We start from the raw sequence: 22,195 nt of genomic DNA on the forward strand, positions 1-22,195 counted from the left end.
ATAATATAAAAGATTTTGAATGATATTATTATAATTGTATCAAATATTCACCAAAAAAATGGTTAAAAAGGAATGGGGGATTTTGGAGGGAAAAAACAGCACCAAGATGTGACATGTGTCACTCCCGGTGTTTGTTTTAGTATTAAGTTATTTTGGAGGGAAAATTATTTTCGTTTCTTTTAGCTAAGTTTCGGATCGAAACTTATTTTAAGGGGGGTAGACTGTAATACCCCGTATTTTCATACGTATTTTCCTAATTAATTATTATTTTCTAAAAAGGGTATTTTAGTAATTCAACTTACTATTTAAATCTTGGAGCCAAAATGATATTTGAATTTTGGCGCCAAAAGTATTTTGAAAACTAATCATTATTTTGGATAAGATTTATCATCCATTTATCCTATTTTTAAAACCGGATTATTTATATATTTCGGATATTTTAATTAAGGCAAAAGCTATATTTTATTATTATTTTAATAAGTCCAAAAATCCCAATTAATTAGCTAAAAATTTCGAATATTCCTACGTGAAAATCTTATTTTTATTTAGTTAAATTATTTGGTGAATATTTGGTATTTTATTATTTAATTATTTATTACAATAAATACTATTTACACAATTATTTTTAATTCCTTAAAACTAGCAAAATATATTCCTAAATACTAAATAGGAGGGCCGAAAATATGGGCTTAGGAAAGCTCAAAAATTTCGGGCATCCCATGAAGATTTTGGGAAAATATTTTGGTAATTTCTATTTTTAATTATCTTCTTAAAATCTCCTATTTTCCATAATTCTAATTCTCCATCTTTTTGATATCCAATCATTATATTTTCTTTCCATTCATTCTTCTTAATTATTCCCCAAGTAATTCCAATTTCCTTAATATTTTTCATGACATACATACCTTCCATATTCAATTATACACAATCCCTTCAAATATTAAAACTTTCCTTAAATCTTTGCTCACTTCTCCAAGTAATCTCTTAAACTTTAATTACCATGATTCTTCATACATTTTCCTACCATAATTCATTCTCATACTAGCCTATAAATACCCCTTCATACCTCTCACATTCTTCACACCAATTCTCTTCTTTTCTTCTCCTCAATTTTACACAAATCATCCCGTTCATCTTTGAAGCCAATTTTCGGGCACTTCTGGTTAGTTTTTGGGGTATTAACGTTTCACAAAAAGTTGTTCCTCTCAAAAAATCCTTGAGTTTAGGCTCAAGAATAACCCAATTCAGAGCTATAAAAAAGGAGTTATATCCTCTGAAAGTTCTGCCTATTATTTCCTGCGCAAATCCAATTCTTTTCTTCTCCTTTTCTCTTATTCAATTATTATTATTATTATGGGATATTAATATAAAATTATTATGAGTAGTTTTAATTATATAAAATCAGATTTTAATAATGTTCATATTGAATTAATTTAAGAGGTTCATGTACATATAGTTGGGAGGGTTTAATTTAATTATTTGTGATTATTTGTTAACCTTATATTGATTAAGGTTATATTTATTTGTAGGGTGTTTTTGATCAAGCTACTTGAGAGTTCTTTTGTAGTGTTGTTGGCTAAGCGAATATCAAAGTACGTTAGGTGGCTAGATACCTTGAAAGTGAGCGATTTGAATGAAAATGTTTGAATGATTTATGTTGCTTGAATTAAATTGACTTGAATTATGGTTTATGAAATAAAAGTATGTTTAAAAGGATGGTTTTAATAATTGAATTGGAGTATTGATTTTTATAACATGTTTTGATTAATTAATTTATTATTCATGTTGAAAAAGGATTGATTTTGAAAGCAAGTTGGATTTATTGAAAAGGAGTTTGGATTGTTTTCATTAAAAAGTTGAATTATTGGATTTAAAAGAGGATTTATTGAATCATTGATTTATTATTATGCTTTATAAGCATGTTGGTAATCCTACTATGCGGATTTGGTTTATTGATAAGGCCTTGGACTTTGCATGACCGGGTCTTTCCTCAAGAATAGCCTTGTAACATAAGAAGACTAGCTTGGGGGTGTGCAGTTGTGCACACTTGGGAGAGGAATTGGTTTTAATATGAGGAATTGTTTTTTTAAAAATAATTGGAATTGGTTTTATTGATTGTTGATATTGGAATTATTGAGAATTGGTTTTACACCATGAGTTTGGTATTATTGGATTATTTATTGGGAATTGGTTTTAAAGCATGTTTGCGAATAAATTGAGTTTAATTATCTTGCACTTATCGTACTTAGCATATTTTGCTAACTCGTACTTCTTATTTGCTTTGGTTCGCCCTGTTTACCGTAATGGTAAGCAGTGTTGCTTATTTTCAGGTTGGAGTCAATAAATGATGCATTGGAGTCCCGGGATTGGTTTTCACTAAATTAGGAATTTGGTCTTGTATCTATTTTGAGTAATCATAACATTGGTTACTATTATGGTTATTATTAACAAAGAAGAGTATTTAAGTTTCCGCTACAAAGTATTGTTATTTTTAGTAAGTTGAGTAGCCTTGCATAATCACGCGGCGGTAATACGCCTAAGTCTATCTCTACGGTATAATTATACGGATAATACTAGTATTTCCGTAGAGGGAGATTTGGGGGTGTTACAAAGTGGTATCAGATTTCAAGGTCCTAAAAAGATTAAAATTGGAATAGTAATTAAAATTGTGGGTAGACTTAAGAGGGCATATAGGATAGATAGAGTTTCGCATTTGTGTGTGAGTCAAAAGTCTTATTTTTACTTACAAACTATTTTCCTATTTGTGGAAAGATGAAGGAGAAAATGATTCTTGAGTTCTCTACGGAGGCCTATAAATCTATAATGGGTACGACTCTCTGTCTAGGAAAGGCTCGCCTCAACGTCGTAGGTAACTTTCCTGGGAGACACGGGCTCGACCGTCCTTTAATCTTGATTCAAGTACATATTTATTATTTTCAAAAATAAAAAGAATTAAAATTGTTTGAAACTTGAGTATGCGATTATGTGTGCATTAAAGTTGGTGTTAAAACACCTTAGAGTGTGGTCTAGAGGTCCGAATTTTTTAGTTATTACCCATGGTTGGGTAATCTTGAGTTATGTTTGGTTGAGTTATGAATTGCTTATTGCAAATGGATTTTGAATTGGATTGTTTGTGTGATTTGACACTTAATTAATTGTTTTGCATGTATGTGTGAAACAGATGAAAATGATTGATGCAATGAGACACCAATATTTTGACATTCATTACTTGAAAGATAGTGGAGTCACAGTTAGTGATTTCATAACTGGAATTTGTACTTTGGCCTTGAACCTTTATGAGAAGAATGGTAAGGAAGCCTTGACCCAACAACCTTAGATGGTTCTTCTATCCTTGGCCCATTTGCCTAGAATTGAGAAACACCAGCCTCTTTTTGACAAATATGGGGATGTGATCAAGGAAGATGGAACAATGTGGAATGAGAAGCACCATCATGAAGGGAAGTGGTTAGCAACCATGTCTAGTTTTAAGAGGGACTTGCACTATGTGGAGCGCAAGTATGAACCTAAGAGGAAAGTTGTGAAAATTCCCACGATCCCAAAAGACCGCACCTTTGGACCTAATGACCAAATGTACTTCTTAAATGCCCAAGTACCTTTTTCATGCCCAAAGAAGCGACATGAGTATGTGGAATCTAGTGATGAGTCCATACCACCTCTTGGTAGGAGCAGACATTACCGTTCTCTTAGCCAAACTCTAAGCTATGAATCTTCAAAACAACCTAGCCCAAAAGCCCATTTCCATGTGGCAAAAAGGCCCATAACTCGTTCTCAAACTGCAAAAGAAAGAGCCTAAAACCCCAAAGCTTCTTCAAGCCAACCTTGTGGGGATGTAAGCCCAACAAAAAGCCCAAGTTACACTCTTGCCTCAGACAGAAATATAAGTAAATCTAGGTCAAGCTCATCAGGCCTTATTCGAAGCTATAGTGGTTATAACCCAACTCTCATGGCCGATCCAAGCATTAGATGTGATGATCCGGATTATGATCCTATTGAAGATGATTATTCCCATAGTGTTATTTGATTGTTTTTGAACTATGTTTTTGTTTCATGTTTCAATAATTGTCCTAAGTGACAAAGTTGTATTTTCATTAATTATTAATAAAATAAAATGAATTATTTGAAATTTCTCTATGTTATTAAGTGAATTAAATTCTTGTATGAGTAGAACTTGTTTTGATTTCCAAGTGTAATAATCATACCCATGAATTATGTCTCCAAGAATGAGGGAACATTTAAGGAGTAAGCGCACTGGTTCCAAAGTTGGAAAGGTCCTTAAGCAGTTAACCCAAATTACTGAGAACATCACGAAGGTGGTGAACAGGGAACACCGAAATCCTGAGCTTGATGCCTATAGTGAAGTCTTTAAGAGGGTAGTTACTTTAGAAGAATACTACAAGAGGGGGGTGAATTATAGTTTGAGAGAATTGAGCTAACTTTTTTGCGGAATTGATATATCTAAGCTATAGGAACTCAAAGTAAACACAGAGAGATTTTACGTGGAAAACCTCTTGGCCCTAACAAGAGGAAAAACCACGACCACTTGGGATTTTAGGAAAGATTCTTCACTATAACAGGGAAAACAACCTATTACAAACTAAAGAATCAATCTTCAAGTTCCTCTATGAACTTGAAGTTCCCAGCAGCAAGTCCCTCTACTTGCCACTCTTCTCTTCTCTCTCTTTCTCTTACTGAATTCTCTTAGAGTTCACTCAAACTCCCAATTCCCAAAATACAACTCAATTATAAAACTCTAGTGAAAGTAATTAAGAAAAACACTTAAGTGGAATGCGACTCTTGACTCTTTTGTAAACTAGAAAGAAAGATAAAAGTATTTGAGCAAGGTAAAGTTGTCCAGAAAATAACTTCGATATTTATAAGAAAACATTGCTTGGAGAAAACGCCATACCTCCCACTACTTACGCCACCACTGCTGCATATCAACGCCACTACTATCCACTACTTCCAAATGTTTCAAATCATGTCCTAAAAACTAGGACACGTTGAGCCTCAAGGAAGCAGTGTATTCGTAAGTAGTGAAGACCGAATCAACAGTCAGTTGTGCAAGTTTAGGGAGTTAGTTTTCAAAGATATTTTTCTGAAAATAAAAATATCAACTTTAAAAGATAAAATCAGAAAAGATATTTTTCCAAACAAATTATCCTATTTTTTATCAAGTCAATAATACCTATATTTTTAAATGCATTCCACTAAGCATTAATCCCTAATTAATTTTCATTTACATAAAACCTAAAATAGAAAATATTTCAGACTTTATTTTCTCTAAGAAGTCTGTGCTTTGAGTCTTCTTTCCTTAGCTTCTGCTCCGAAGCTTTAGTTCCTTTATAGGAACTCTGCAACTGATCTCTTTTATTTTTAGCTCATCGTGTTCCTTTGCCTTGAGTTTTTCCTGCAACTTATAAATAAACCACAAGACTCACAGAAATCATTAGTCCACTTATTTGTCTTGTATTATCATCAAAACATCAAGGGCAACAGTAGCTGCAGCTAAACCACCTTTTTACTTGGGAAAAGAGGACCCAGCCAGCCTTGAAAACTGGATTAGGGAGTTTGACAAGTTGTTTGATGCTATCAATTGCCCAAGTGAGCTGAGGGTGAACAATGGGGTTTACTACTTGAGGGAGGAATCTGACTTATGGTGGGCCCAAAGAAAGGATGAGTTGCTAAAAAGACCAAACTTTGGGTGGGATGAGTTTAAGGAAGACTTGAGAGAGAAGTTTTACCCTTCCTACCTTAGAAAGCAGAAGTGTATGGAGTTTACCAACCTAAGAATGGGAAACATGTCAATCAGTGAATACTACAACAAGTTCATTGAGTTGATGAGGTTTGCCCCGGAAGTAGTCCGTACTGAAACCATTAAGGCTCAAAGATTTGAGCAAGGCCTAACCTTGACCCTCCAAGGGAAGCTAGGGGGAGTGACTTTTGAGACCCTAGATGAAGTCTATGGCCGTGCAGCCCATCTGTATGGAATTAAGGGGAGGGAGATGGAGCATGTAGGAGAGAAAAGGAAGAACCCAGACTCTTTTCACGGGGGTGAAAAGAGGCACAAGTCTAATGGAAATTACCAAGGGAATTCTGGAGATAAGAGGGACAACAAGGGGAACTTTGGGAAGAGGAATGGGGGACAGTCGTCCAACCATAAAGGGAATGGGAACCAAAGGGGTGAGGAGCCCAAGAGGAAGTATTTCTGCAAGAGGTGTGAGAAAGACCACCCAGGGAAGGACTGTGAGGGAAACCCGGTAACTTGTCGTTACTGTTAGAAGTTGGGACACCGTGAGTATGAGTGTTTCAAGAAGGAAGATGATGTTAAGTCTGGGAAGGTGAAAGAGTCTAGTGCACCTAGTAAACCACCTCAGTCTAGTGGACCTACAACCAAGGCTGGAACCAGTAGCGGTGCGGGAGGTGCCCCAAAGGGTCGTGTGTTTGTGATGAACAGTCGGCAGGCTGAGTCTGCTAATGATGTGGTAATTGGTGTTTTCTTTATAAGTTCTTCTCCTGTGAAAGTTTTGTTTGATTCAGGGGCGTCGCATTATTTTATTTTTGAGGAAGTAGTTGGGAGTCTCGGGTTAGAGAGTCCTGAGTCAGTTTCTCTAGATGTGTCTATTCTGTCTGGGGAAGTGAGGAGTTATTCGAGATTGTTTTTAAGTGTGCCTATTTCTATCTCTGGGGTTGAGTTTCTGGCTGATTTGATCGAGTTTGACTTGAATGACTTTGATGTGATTCTGGGTATGGATTGGTTGGGAAAGTATGAAGCAAAAATTGATTGTGCGGCTGAAAAGGTCACCTTGACTAGCCCAAGTAAGACCAAAGTGGTGTATAAAAAGGAAGGGAAAAGCTCGGGGTTGAGAATTGTGTCTGCAATGCAACTACAGAAGCTGGTCTAGAAGGGTTGTCCTTTGTTTTTGTGTAGTGTTCAAGAGGTTGAAAGTGAGGAAAAGAAAGGTGAAGAGGGTATTCCTGTTGTAGAAGAGTTTCTAGATGTGTTTCCGGATGAGATTCTTGGTGTGCCACTAGTGAGGGATGTTGAGTTCACTATCGATCTAGTGCCTAAAACTAGACCTATTTCTAAGGCTCCATATAGGATGGCTCCAGCTGAGTTGAGGGAGTTGAAGACCCAGTTGGATGATTTGTTGGAGAAAGGTTATATTAGGCCTAGTTCATCACCCTAGGGAGCTCCAGTATTGTTTGTGAAGAAGAAAGATGGAAGTATGAGGTTGTGTATAGATTATCGAGAGTTGAACAAGGTGACAGTGAAGAATAAGTATCCATTACCAAGGATCGATGATTTGTTTGACCAGTTGAAAGGAGCAGGGGTATTCTCAAAGACAGATTTGAGATCGGGTTATCACTAGTTGAGAATTGCGGAGCAAGATATTGCAAAGAGTGCTTTCAGGACCCGTTATGGTCATTATGAGTTCACAGTTATGCCATTTGGTTTGACCAATGCACCTGCAGTGTTCATGGACTTGATGCATAGGATTTTCAGGCCATACTTGGACAAGTTTGTAGTGGTGTTTATTTATGATATTTTTATATATTCAAAGGATGAAGAAGAGAATAAGGAGCATTTGAGACAAGTGTTGTCATGTTTAAGAGAGCATCAGTTGTATGCCAAGTTGTCTAAGTGTGAGTTTTGGTTGGAGAAAGTAGCATTTTTAGGCCATGTGATTTCCAAGGATGGAGTTTCAGTGGACCCAAGCAAGATTCGATCTGTGAGTGATTGGCCAACCCCAAAGAATGTGTCGGATGTAAGAAGTTTCTTGGGTTTAGCAGGCTATTACAGAAGGTTTGTGAAGGATTTTTCAAGGATCGCGAAGCCCATGACAAGTTTGATGAAAAAGGAGCATAAATTATCATGGACCCAAGAGTGTGAGGAGGCATTTAACATCTTGAAAGAAAGGTCGACCACAGCACCTGTGCTGGCTTTGCCGGATGGGAGTGATCTATATGACGTGTATAGTGATGCATCGAGGTTGGGATTGGGATGTGTGTTGATGCAGAATCAAAGGGTGATTGCGTATGCCTTGAGGTAGTTGAAGGTTCACGAAGGGAATTACCCAACCCATGATTTGGAGTTAGCTGCAATAGTGTTTGCCTTGAAGATTTGGAGACATTACTTGTATGGGGTGACTTGTAGGATTTTCACGGATCATAAGAGTTTGAAGTACATTTTCACCCAAACGCACTTGAATGGGAGACAGAGATGATGGTTGGAGTATATGAGTGATTATACATTGGATATTCAATATCATGAAGGAAAGGCTAATGTGGTGGCAGATGCTTTGAGCAGAAAGTCAGAACATACGGTGAATGTGATGGTAGTCCCAGATCAGTTGTGTGTGGAATTTCATAAGTTGAACTTGGAGGTGATGGAACATGGTGGAGTGGCAAGGATGTTGAATTCCTTGGTGGTTCAACCATCCATTTATGATGAGATAAGGGATAGCCAATTGGAAGATGAGAAGTTGAAAGCAATCAAGAAGAAGATTGATGAAGGGCAAGTGTTGGATTTCACCATTGGTGATGAGGGAAGTATTCGTTTTAAGGGAAGATGGTGTATACCGCAGAATCGTGGTGATTTGAAGCAAAGATTGATGGAAGAAGCCCATAATTCTCCCTATTCAATGCATCTTGAAGGGGATAAGTTGTATAAGGACATGAAGAAGACATTTTGGTGGCCCAATATGAAGAGAGAAGTGGCTGAATTTGTGGCTAAGTGTTTGACATGCCAGAAGGTGAAGATTGAGCATCGCAGGCCTCAAGGAAAGGTCCAATCCTTGGAGGTGCCCAAGTGGAAATGGGATTCGATTTCTATGGATTTTGTGGGAGCTTTGCCAAATACCAAGGCAGGAAATGACACTATTTGGGTGATAGTGGACAGGTTGACGAAGTCAGCAGCGTTCATACCCATGAGAAGTACTTGGACCATGGATCAGTTAGGAAGAGCTTATGTGAAGTTTGTGGTGAAGTACCATGGGGTACCCACGGATATCATTTCGGATAGAGATTCAAGGTTTTTGTCTAACTTTTGGCAAAGTTTGCAAAAGGCGATAGGAACTAAGTTGTTAATGAGCACAACATTTCATCCGGCGACAGATGGTCAGACAGAAAGAACGATTCAGACATTAGAGGACATGTTAAGAGCTTGTGTGATGGAGTATCAAGGGTCTTGGGAAGACCACTTGGATTTGATAGAGTTCTCTTATAACAACAGTTACCATGCAAGCATTGGGATGGAACCGTTTGAAGCTTTGTATGGTCGAAAGTGTAGAAGCCCAGTATGTGGAATGATATAAGTGAAACTATGGTACTTGGACAGAAATGATTGAGGATATGGTGAAGCAGGTCAAGTTGATCCAAGAAAAGATTAAAGCAGCCCAAGATCGACAGAAAAGTTATGCTGATTTGAAAAGGAGGGAAGAGGAATATGAAGTAGGAGAGAAAGTTTTGTTGAAGATTTCACCCATGAAAGGTGTAATGAGGTTCGGGAAGAAAGGGAAATTAAGCCCAAAGTACATAGGGCCTTATAAGATCATTCAGAAATTGGGAAAAGCGGCTTATAAGTTGGATTTGCCTAACGAGCTTGAAAGGGTTCACAATGTGTTCCATGTGAGCCAAATTCGAAAGTATATTCCCGATGTGACACATGTGTTACAACCAGAAACCATTGAGATGGATGAGAATTTGACTTATGAGGAAAGACCAGTAAAGATTCTTGACTCTAAGCTCAAGAGCACAAGGAACAAGGATGTGAGCATTGTGAAAGTATTGTGGTCAAATCAGAAAACTGAAGAGGCTACATGGGAAGCTGAGGCTGATATGAGGAAACGTTACCCAGAACTGTTTGCCTAAGGTTAGTGGTCAAGTTACGGGGGCGTAACTCCTTTTAAGGGGGGTAGAGGGCGATAGAGTTTCGCGCGTCTACTTTTCGAGTCATTTTTGAGTGATTTCGAGTCTTATTTAAGTTTAGTTGGAGTCTTGAGTCAAGTTAGGATGTATATGAACCAATAATTTCAAAATTATTTTCGTTTCTTTTGGCTAAGTTTCGGATCGAAACTTATTTTAAGGGGGGTAGACTGTAATACCCCGTATTTTCATACGCATTTTCCTAATTAATTATTATTTTCTAAAAAGGGTATTTTAGTAATTCAACTTACTATTTAAATCTTGGAGCCAAAATGATATTTGAATTTTGGAGCCAAAAGTATTTTGAAAACTAATCATTATTTTGGATAAGATTTATCATCCATTTATCCTATTTTAAAAACCGGATTATTTATATATTTCGGATATTTTAATTAAGGCAAAAGCTATATTTTATTATTATTTTAATAAGTCCGAAAATCCCAATTAATTAGCTAATAATTTCGAATATTCCTATGTGAAAATCTGATTTTTATTTAGTTAAATTATTTGGTGAATATTTGGTATTTTATTATTTAATTATTTATTACAATAAATATTATTTACACAATTATTTTTAATTCCTTAAAACTAGCAAAATATATTCCTAAATACTAAATAGGAGGGCCTAAAATATGAGCTTAGGAAAGCTCAAAAATTTCGGTCATCCCATGAAGATTTTGGGAAAATATTTTGGTAATTTTTATTTTTAATTATCTTCTTAAAATCTCCTATTCTCCATAATTCTAATTCTCCATCTTTTTGATATTCAATCATTATATTTTATTGCCATTCATTCTTCTTAATTATTCCCCAAGTAATTCCAATTTCCTTAATATTTTTCATGACATACATACCTTCCATATTCAATTATACACAATCCCTTCAAATATCAAAACTTTCCTTAAATCTTTGCTCACTTCTCCAAGTAATCTCTTAAACCCTAATTACCATGATTCTTCCTACACTTTCCTACCATAATTCATGCTCATACTAGCCTATAAATAGCCCTTCATACCTCTCACATTCTTCAACCCAATTCTCTTCTTTTCTTCTCCTCAATTTTACACAAATCATCCCGTTCATCTTTGAAGCCAATTTTCGGGCACTTCTGGTTAGTTTTTGGGGTATTAACGTTTCAAAGAAAGTTGTTCCTCTCAAAACATCCTTGAGCTTAGGATCAAGTATAACCCAATTCGGAGCTATATCAAAGGAGTTATAGCCTCTGAAAGTTCTGCCTATTATTTCCTGCGCAAATCCAATTCTTTTCTTCTCCTTTTCTCTTATTCAATTATTATTATTATTATTATTATTATGGGATATTAATATAAAATTATTATGAGTAGTTTTAATTATATAAAATCATATTTTAATAATGTTCATATTGAATTAATTTAAGAGGTTCATGTACATATAGTTGGGAGGGTTTAATTTAATTATTTGTGATTATTTGTTAACCTTATATTGATTAAGGTTATATTTATTTGTAGGGTATTTTTGATCAAGCTACTTGAGAGTTCTTTTGAAGTGTTGTTGGCTAAGCGAAGATCAAAGTACGTTAGGTGGGTAGATACCTTGAAAGTGAGCGATTTGAATGAAAATGTTTGAATGATTTATATGTTGCTTGAATTAAATTGACTTGAATTATGGTTTATGAAATAAAAGTATGTTTAAAAGGATGGTTTTAATAATTGAATTGGAGTATTGATTTTTATAACATGTTTTGATTAATTAATTTATTATTCATGTTTAAAAAGGATTGATTTTAAAAGCAAGTTGGATTTATTGAAAAGGAGTTTGGATTGTTTTCATTAAAAGTTGAATTATTGGATTTAAAAGAGGATTTATTGAATCATTGATTTATTATTATGCTTTATAAGCATGTTCGTAATCCCACTATGCGGATTTGGTTTATTGATAAGGCCTTGGACTTTGCATGACTGGGTCTTTCCTCAAGAATAGCCTTGTAACATAAAGAGACTAGCTTGGGGGGTGTGCAGTTGTGCACACTTGGGAGAGGAATTGGTTTTAATATGAGGAATTGTTTTTTTTAAAATAATTGGAATTGGTTTTATTGATTGTTGATATTGGAATTATTGAGAATTGGTTTTACACCATGAGTTTGGTATTATTGGATTATTTATTGGGAATTGGTTTTAAAGCATGTTTGCGAATAAATTGAGTTTAATTATCTTGCACTTATCGTACTTAGCATATTTTGCTAACTCGTACTTCTTATTTGCTTTGGTTCGCCCTGTTTACCGTAATGGTAAGCAGTGTTGCTTATTTTCAGGTTGGAGTCAATAAATGATGCATTGGAGTCCCGGGATTGGTTTTCACTAAATTAGGAATTTGGTCTTGTATCTATTTTGAGTACTCATAACATTGGTTACTATTATGGTTATTATTAACAAAGAAGAGTAATTGAGTTTCCGCTGCAAAGTATTGTTATTTTTAGTAAGTTGAGTAGCCTTGCATAATCACGTGGCGGTAATACGCCTAAGTCTATCTCTACGGTATAATTATACGGATAATACTAGTATTTCCGTAGAGGGAGATTTGGGGGTGTTACAAAGTGGTATCAGATTTCAAGGTCCTAAAAAGATTAAAATTGGAATAGGAATTAAAATTGTGGGTAGACTTAAGAGGGCATATAGGATAGATAGAGTTTCGCATTTGTGTGTGAGTCAAAAGCCTTATTTTTACTTAAAAACTATTTTCCTATTTGTGGAAAGATGAAGGAGAAAATGATTCTTGAGTTCTCTACGGAGGCCTATAAATCTATAATGGGTACGACTCTCTGTCTAGGAAAGGCTCGCCTCAACGTCGTAGGTAACTTTCCTAGGAGACGCGGGCTCGACCGTCCTTTAATCTTGATTCAAGTACATATTTATTATTTTCGAAAATAAAAAGAATTGAAATTGTTTGAAACTTGAGTATGCGATTATGTGTGCATTAAAGTTGGTGTTAAAAGTGTGTATTTGATATCGTATTTTTATACGTATATTTATAATAATCATATAGTATAAAGTACAATATTTTTGAATCGCCGGGGGAATATGTCATTTTCTTTATAAACAATCATTGTTTACTCCTTTAGAGTATAATAAGTATATTTGTATGTTCACTTAGACTGTTAGAGTTTTTTTTTTTTTTTAGTGATTTTTGCAATTTGTGCAATATCCTATTATATGACTAGTTTACCTATAAAGTCTACTACTCTAAACATTCATGCCCAACCAATGTAGGGAAATGACAAACATTCACACACCCAAATAGGTAGTACATGTTGTAGTGCTAAAGGGACCTCCTTTTATACACTTGTTATAATGTCATTGTCTTTTTATTCCATAGTTAATACTTGTCCGATAAATACAAGTTCAGACCAAACTCGTCGATACTTTATCTAGGTGTTGTATGGACGAGAGTAAAAGAGGGAAACATATGTATAATTGTGTATGTTTGTTACGCATAGCTTTAGATGAATAGTTTTTTTTTCAGCGTTAATTGAGGATCGTATTCCATCGCTGTAAATTATCACCCCTTCGCTGCATTTATTCATCTTTGATACTGGATTCATGCATGGCTCTAACATCTTTCTTTTGGTTGGTATTTCCTTTTTTTCCTTTTTTTTTCTTTTTTTTATCTTTTTTTTTATGACTTGTTTATTTCACTTTAGTTTTCGTATCCTTTCGTCAATTTTGATGAACATTGTCAATAGTGAAATAACGTTACCTTTTTTTTATCCCCCGAGGTTAATATTATATACAATAAATTTCAATTTGGATCAATTGTATCAATATTTATCTAACGCTAATTGGGACAGCTAGATTTCATACGTGTCACATATTGCATACCACTATTCAAATAGTATTTTCCGTTACTCTTATTTGCTGATGTGAATTTGGTCTTCTGTTTTATTCGTTTTCCTGTTGTTTTGATCTACTTTTGTATCTTTTTTTTCTTACGACTATGATAAATATAAATTTGTGGTTTAGTAGAGTGAGGCAAGATAAGAGTTTATTCTTTTTTTAAAGGTCATTCGATTAAGGGAATATATTTTACTCTTAACTACCTTAAATTTATGTCGTATGACTTGATATTATATGATTTTACATGTGTATTTTCACTTTGACCATGTCAATCTTACGATTTTATATGATTACCTTACTTTATACTTTTAGTAAGGGTTATTGTTTGTAATGCTCGTATTTATAAGATTTTGTCGTATGGTTAGATGTTTCTTTGGTAATTTATATGTACTGTCTAAGTAAGGGCAAATGTTTTTTTATTTATTTTTTTTAAGCTCTGAAAATATTTTGTCCAACCCTACTAGTATTGTAACCTAATGTCATTGTGTGACTTTTAGAGCTGACATATTAGGGAGATATATATTTTATAAGTATTGTTTTAGTACCTTGGTGAGTATAATAGTCACTAAATAAATTTAACCACTCTGCCATACGTACACCATGTGAGTAATTTTGAGTTGTGACATAACTTGGTTATATATTTTCTTTTTTGTAATACCATGGCATTTTAGAACCTTTTTATTATATGAATATTAGAGTCTGATTTAATTACGCTTTTCTTTATTTTATCAGTTTAAGTGTTGCAAAACAAATTAAGTAGTTTATTACATATAAAACGAAAGAATTTAATATCTAGATTCTCATTATCACCAAAATCTTGATATTTACCTTTATAATCCTTGAATTATATTTTATTTACTTTTTTTTATTTACAAATTAACCCCTTTATTTTCCTATAAATACCCCCCTAATTTTCTCATTTTAACACACCAAAATTTCCTACAAATTCTCTCTCTAAAAATTTTCTTTAAAAAATTCTCCTCTAATATTTTGCTTTAGTTAAAATCTCTCTAATTTAGCTTTATTTTTAAATTATTAGCTTATTAAAAGCATCATATAATTAAGTTGTTATTTTATTTAAGTATTGTTATTATCTTCAATTCCTGTAAAAAAAAATATTTCAAGTTCAAGTATTGTTGTTATTTTCATCTTTGTTAAAAAAATTAGTTAATTATTTAAGTATTCCTATTCTATATTAAAACAAAAAAAAAAAAAAAAAAAAGTTTATTTCTTAAGATTTAGTTTTATTTTTCAAGTTTATTTTCTATAATAAAAAATAAAAAAAATAAAAAAAAAGTTCATTAGCTTTATTTTGCACTAATTTCTTTTAATATCTCAAAATTCCAAAAAAATATCACTTAGTCTCTTTTATTGCATTTTAATTTAGGAGTTATCATCTTTTCATCCTTTATAAACAAAAGAGGTTATCCAAAAAATTGCTACATCTAGCTCAAGGTATTATCTTTATTCCTTTCTTAATTTCCTTAATTGTTATTATTATGATAATTAATGTGTTTGTTTCCATGTGATGATACCAATAGGGGTAATCACGATATTAGGTGCTAAATTAGTCCTAAATCTTTCATTACTCCGCATTAGAAAGCCAAGCCTATTGGTGAGGTGATAGGTTACAAAGAGGGGGGTTAATTGCATTTTGCATTGCATCTTTTTCTAATGCATTTTAAATATGAAAGGTTAATACATTCATGTGTTTGTCTAAGATATATTTTTTAAAAATAATTTTCTTCTTAAAGTGAGCTTACAGACCTAAGGAATTAAGAGTTTATGTAAAGGATGTTCAAGAGTGAAGAAGGCACGTTTTTTCTCTTAATCTTTTTTTTTTTTTTTTAAATGTGTTAATTTATTTTCAAAAAACTAATGGTGTCATGGAACCTATATTACACTATATCATGAATTTATATTTATAGAACCTTAATTATTAAGAGTTGTAAGTAAATTTAATTTTATCTAGAGATGACTTTAGAAATAAGAGTTTTTCACAATCTTTAATTCTAAAAATACGTTTTAAAATCTTTAATCTTATTTTAAAGATGACTTCAAAAATAAGAGTTTTAACAAACTTTAAATTTTTTTATAATTTTGTGAATCTTCTTATTTCAAACCCTTTCGCGACGCAAGAATGAATTATAACTTTGCTTGTTTGTATTAATAATTAATGATAGTTAATATGGGGTTATGGCCTCATTTCCAAACATGAGGTTTAAGATTAATTTTTTAGTGTATAAGGTTGAAACAATTATCCATCTCCATAAAAATAAGCTTATATCCCATTATAATTACCCAATGGATTAATTTACAATCGAATATGATTAAATAGTTTATTGTTCCCTTTTATTTGGAAGTAAGGTCTTGACAGGTGTCGTGTTTTATTTGGTTAGTTCCATTAAGTCTAAACACATAACCCTTAAGACCTTACAAAAATTACTCTTACGTATAAAGAATCGAAAGATGGTGATGATGATGATCTCGAGTGTGTGGACATATCTTTGCAAATGCTTTTAGAAATGTGACTTGCTACGTGAATCCCTCAAGCACTACATTTATAAACACAAACTAGCTGTTATAACTGTTCAACGGCTAGTTTTTTTAAAAATAAAAGCCGTTGTAAAAATATGGGTATATTTTAAACTAAATGGTATATGGTGAAATAACTTATAAAATAATGATATATGGTGAATTAGTAAATTACCCCAAACGGTAGACTAACAACAGTTACCAAAAAAGGCATTTTGTGTTAATGTACAGACGTACAGTACTGAGTGGTATTTGGTGTATCAGAAAGCTTTTGGTGGTATATGGTGAATTAAGCTTTAACTCAGTGGTATATGGTGAAATTTCCGTTAAAACTAATCTTAAATAGTTATAACCACGGCAAACGACCGATAACCATGCCGAGGACAAAACAAATCAACGGCAAAATAACTCGCAACCATCGTAGTGGGGAAAACGATTTCATGACGCAACTAAGAATTCCGGAATTTTGGAATGTTTTTCATTCGTTATTGCTCTTTATAAGGACTAGAGAAAGAAAAAAAATGGATAGAAAAAAAATGAGGAGAAAAAAGTCAGAGGCAATTTTTTTTAGGAATCTATCTATCTATATATTATACTAAAAGACAAGCGCCTCAATGTGAGGATGACAAATGTCACTCTCTCATTGGCTTATCTTAAGTATTAAATATATCTATATAATTACTGTTTACATATTCAAGCATAGTTATTTTTGTTAAACTCCAAACAATAAAAGCAAGTTTCTATACATGCATAAGATTTTCATGATTTCCTAACACAAATATTGATTTAATTTTTTTTATAATAAATATATACTTTCCAATACTACAAATAATCCATAAAGTCTTTCCAATCTTTATTTATAGTCAAGTTAAAGAATAATAACTAATTTGAAGCAATATGATTAAAGTGGCATAATTAAGGAAACAAATATTTCGTATTTTGAAAGGCTAATATTTTTTTTTATGAAAATTAAATAAAATCGATAAGAATTTAGTTTGACGTCAATTATGAAATCAATACAAACATTTAAAAAAAAAATCAGATGTACAATAAAATATTGTGCACCTATTATAAAAGCTACCCTGTAATGAATGAAAGTTATTTATGCTTTATTGATAAAAGTTATCCAAATAGTCTACAAATTATCCTAAATTCAATTCAAGTAATCGGATGAATACAAAAGTTTTTGATAAAGATACAAAATAGTGTAAAAATTACTTTTATCGTTTGTTGTGCTCCTTGACAAATACTGAATGCTGAGCCGAAATGTTGTCTTGGAAAAAAATACATAATCTTGAACATAAATTTAATTTTAATCGGCCTTTCATTTTCTATACAATGTCTTTTACAATGACCTTTTGTTTTTCTTGCATAAAAAAATTAAAAAATAAATAAAAAAAAATAAATAAAAAAAAAATAAATAAATAAAAAAAAAAACCTGAACCAATAACCAATCAAAACAAGAAGAATAAAAGTTAAATTGATTAGACATTTGACGGAAAAGGGATAGATATAAAATGTATTATAACTATTACCCGTGTTTTAAATTGTAATATTCGTATTAACAATGCTATTACTTATGAATTTTTTTTAGAAAAACTAACATTTTGATTTAAAAATCGTGCATTGCTCATGTACTATACTAGATATACAACAATCATGTGCAATAATTTATGTTGTTTTATAATAATACTTTTAATTATAATAGTATGTGTATATAATATAAAAATTATATGTATATAATATAATATTTTATAACACGTGTCCTCCATACAAAGTGTTTGGTTGTTGGTGTAGTGGTGATTGAGACTACACTTGGTAGGGAGGACCTGTGTTCGCTCCCCTGCAACAACAATCGGAAGGGGAGTGGAACCTAATAGCCTAGAACAGATCCTCAAATCTGGATTAGCCCAAAGGGTGAACCGGATAGAACACCCAAAACTCAATGCATATATGACGGGAATTAACCTATCCTTTATCTATCTTATACAAAACTCCAGAGTCTAATTTTTTTTTTTCAAAATATAATAATAACATTTGTAAATTTTTGTTAATATGAAAGATATAAACCTATCAAAATGTATATATAGTTAAATTGTTTAATAACTTATATCAAATGTGTAGTTTTATTAAAACTATTTGCATGTAATCATTAAATGTGTTGGATGTTGTGTAGCTATGCAATGTCCAAAACTTTAGTTGAGTGACTTTGATTTAGTGATTGTACGGTAAAAAGATATTGACTTCGATCTTGAAACCTAATAGTCTAATAAATTCTAAATAGAAAAATTAAAACAAAAGGAAATGAAAATAGTAAATGGCTTTAAATATTGAAATAAACATAACCTTTTAAATCAATTTAGCGAATTCAAGAGACAATTTTAAGGCTTTTAAAATTAAATAGGGGAAAATATATGTAAAAAGAACATTTTTAGATATATAAATGTCCATACGCTATTATAAGAGTTTTGTTAACCATTTTATAATTAAGGTAGGGATAAATCTTAGTAATATATACTCCGTATATTTTATTTATATAAAATTATCAGTATCCATACCTATATACGAAGTATTTGTGTTGTATACTATATTTAATCAGCTGTTGGTTATATATATGACTATTATATAATATAGGAAAAATGTAATCTAATAATCCCACCTTTAGTCGGTCTTCCATAAACAATCCCACCTTTTGAAATTCCAGAAATAATCCCACCTTTAACATGGATCTTCCATTAACGATCCCTGACCGATTGAATCGTTTTGGTAACCGGTTTTCTTAGGTTTTATGACACGTGTCGATGTTTAATAGGTTTATTCTATTTTTTTCCAATTATTAAAAAAAAAGAGAAAAAAATAAAAAAAAAAAGAAAAAAACAAAACCACTGCCGCATCCCTTCCCGGCAACCAAACTCAGGCGTCATCATCGCCCCTCCACATCACTGTAGCAGCCGCATTCCTTCAATTCCCCGGCAACCCAACTCAGGCATCATCTCTTCCTCAACAACCCTAATGGGCGAGTGATTGATTCAATCATCACCACGCATCATCATCACCACACGTGTTTCTTCTTGGTAGTGCACTTCATCATCACCACGCATCATCAACATCTTTCATCAATGGTTTAATTAAGCTCAATCATGGCAGTTGGATTGATTCAATTTCATTCATACCGTACAATTTCACAAGCGAAATATGGTTTTGGGTGATGATGTTCAGTTCATGTGGGGGTTAGGGTTTCAAATGGGGTCGGGTTTCAGCTAAGGTGAGGGCGGGGTGGGGCTGCAGCCAGGGGAAATGGTTGGGATGGTGGATTGAACTTGTCGCGGCGAAAGAATTCATGGTTGGTGGAGGAATGCGTGGGTGTTATTAGGGGGTTGCTGGTGGAGGAGTGCGTGGGTGTAAGAGGGTTGCAGGTGGAGGAGTGCGTGGGTGGTAACTGGTAAGGGGTTGCTGGTGGGGTTTTGTGAGGGTTGTGCCTGGTGCTGGGTGACTGGTGGTTGGTAAGGAGTGAGGAGTTGAGGAGGTAGTGGTTTGGGTGGCTCAGGTGGTAAACATGGAGGGAGGTGGGAGGAGATGAATTAAAAAAATAAAAAAAGTTTGACCGGTTTAACCGGTAATAGGTCAAAAGGATCGTTAATGGAAGATCCATGTTAAAGGTGGGATTGTTTCTGAAATTTCAAAAGGTGGGATTGTTTATGGAAGACCGACTAAAGGTGGGATTATTAGATTACAATTTTCCTATAATATATAGTTTTTGGTACAATGCTTAACTTAGGAAAATATATGTTCTGGTAGGTCAAATATAAGGTTATTATTGTGTTTATAGATTTAATGAGTGTGACGGGTAAATAAAACATGTATATATTAGATTTATTGTAGCTACTGATGCGGATGGTATGATAAGAAAATTTTAGTTTTTTCTCAACGGGAGATATAAATAAATTAGTTCACTTCTTATATAGCTATGTGGAGCATTATTCAATTATTTTTCAATTAATAAAATAACATTATAAAAAATTAAAAGAAATTCAAATAACATAAAATACTATTCAAATAACGTTCCTTTAATTTTTTTTTATTGACCATTAGTAACCAAGTCCTTTAATAGTAAATGAATTACCTTTGTTTTTATTTTTATTTTCCCTACGGGTTTAATAGTTTGATTTATAAAGCGTGCATCGCACGGGCACTATGCTAGTTATATACTAAATTAAATTAGGTAGTTGAAAGGTTATGGTAAATTAGAAATTCAACTTTAAAATTTTCGAAATAAGGTTTGAAATTTAAATGAAAAGAGGGATGACCCACATAATTAAAAAAAAAAAAAAAGATACCCTTTCCACCAATGGGAGCTTTGTGTACAATATTCTTTGGTACATTATGTGTACCTTTAGTCCCTCCCATAACATAATAATGTGAGTGGATGAATAATTTATTATGCTAAAAGTAATGTGGGGACCATGAAAGTGAAAAGTATATGTAAGAGAGAGAGAGAGAGAGAGAGAGAGAAAGAGAGAGTAGTGGGGACCATGAGAGAGATAAATGATAAATTAATTTGAGTGAAATTGAAAGTAAGCGAGATAAATAATATATGGTATAAAGTTACTATATATAGACGTAATGCAAATAAAAAACAACGAACCATAAAAGGAAAGTGATGTAAATAAATTAAAAAAAAAAACGGAATGAGTAATAAAATTATTACAATTTTTTTTTTTTAAAAAAAAAAAATCCCAACCCCCACCCACCTAACCATTAGCCTTGCCTCCCCTAGCAAGCAAGCCCCGGCTGGCAGCACCCCCAACCCCCGCCCACTCCTCTTTTCTTTCCCCCCATTGCACACCCCAATCTAACCACCTCTACCCAAAACCACCTCGAAAAACCAACCTCTCCCTGAATCGACCACCCTCTCCTATTTTCCGCCCCCTAAACCCTAAGCCCCACCCAAAACTACTTAGAAACCATTAAACAACCTAGAAATCGGTTTGGGTGGTTGGTTTTTAGGTGGTTTGAGTGGGTTTTAGGGTTTTGGGGGCCGAAAACAGGGGAGAAGGGTCGTGAATTAGGGAGGGGGCCTTTTCGGGGTGGTTCAAGGTGAGGGTGGTGGGTCGGGGGGAAATGGGAGGAGAGGATATTCGTTGTGGGGTAAGGGGAAAGAGGTTGGGTACAACCAGCAGTAGGTGGGGAGGCTTTTGCAGGGTTGGGGAGGCTGGAGTTTTTTTTTTTGTTTTTTTTTTGTTTTTTTTTTTGATAGGAAGAAAAATATTATCATTAATAAATAGGCATATGACATCTACAATAATAATAAAGATTTGTAAACCACAAATCTAGAGAAAATAACATAACTTTTAATATCAAAATCATAACTAATTTGCATGCCGGGCATAACTCACACTCCATTGCTTCAAACTTGACGGGAGCAATGATTTTCGACGTCTTTGCATCTTCCCAAGTAGAGAGACCTTCGCAATCTGCGCTGATGTTTTGATGGTAGAGTTGATGACGAGCTCTAAACTCATATGAATCCAAATCACCTTCTCAATTATTATTAAAATCCTAAAAATAAAATTCTCATCCATAGATGCGATTCAAAATCCCAAAAAATTAGGAAAAACCCAAAAAAATTGGGATAGACTCTCACAAACGGAGAGAACAAAACAAAGCAAAATAAATCAAATAATAAAAAAACGAATTAAATACAAGAAAGAGGGTCGGGAATAGTCTAATTTTTATTTCCGTTCTAACGACCAAAAAAATTAAAAATACTAAAAAGAGAGAAGGGAGATGAGAGAGAATGATACTCTTTGGCTTAGTGGAGTTGGGGAAGGGAGTTTGGTATTTTT

This window comes from Chenopodium album, chromosome 8 (genome assembly GCF_948465745.1).
Source record: "Chenopodium album chromosome 8, dcCheAlbu1.1, whole genome shotgun sequence".
Taxonomy (NCBI): Eukaryota; Viridiplantae; Streptophyta; class Magnoliopsida; order Caryophyllales; family Amaranthaceae; genus Chenopodium; species Chenopodium album.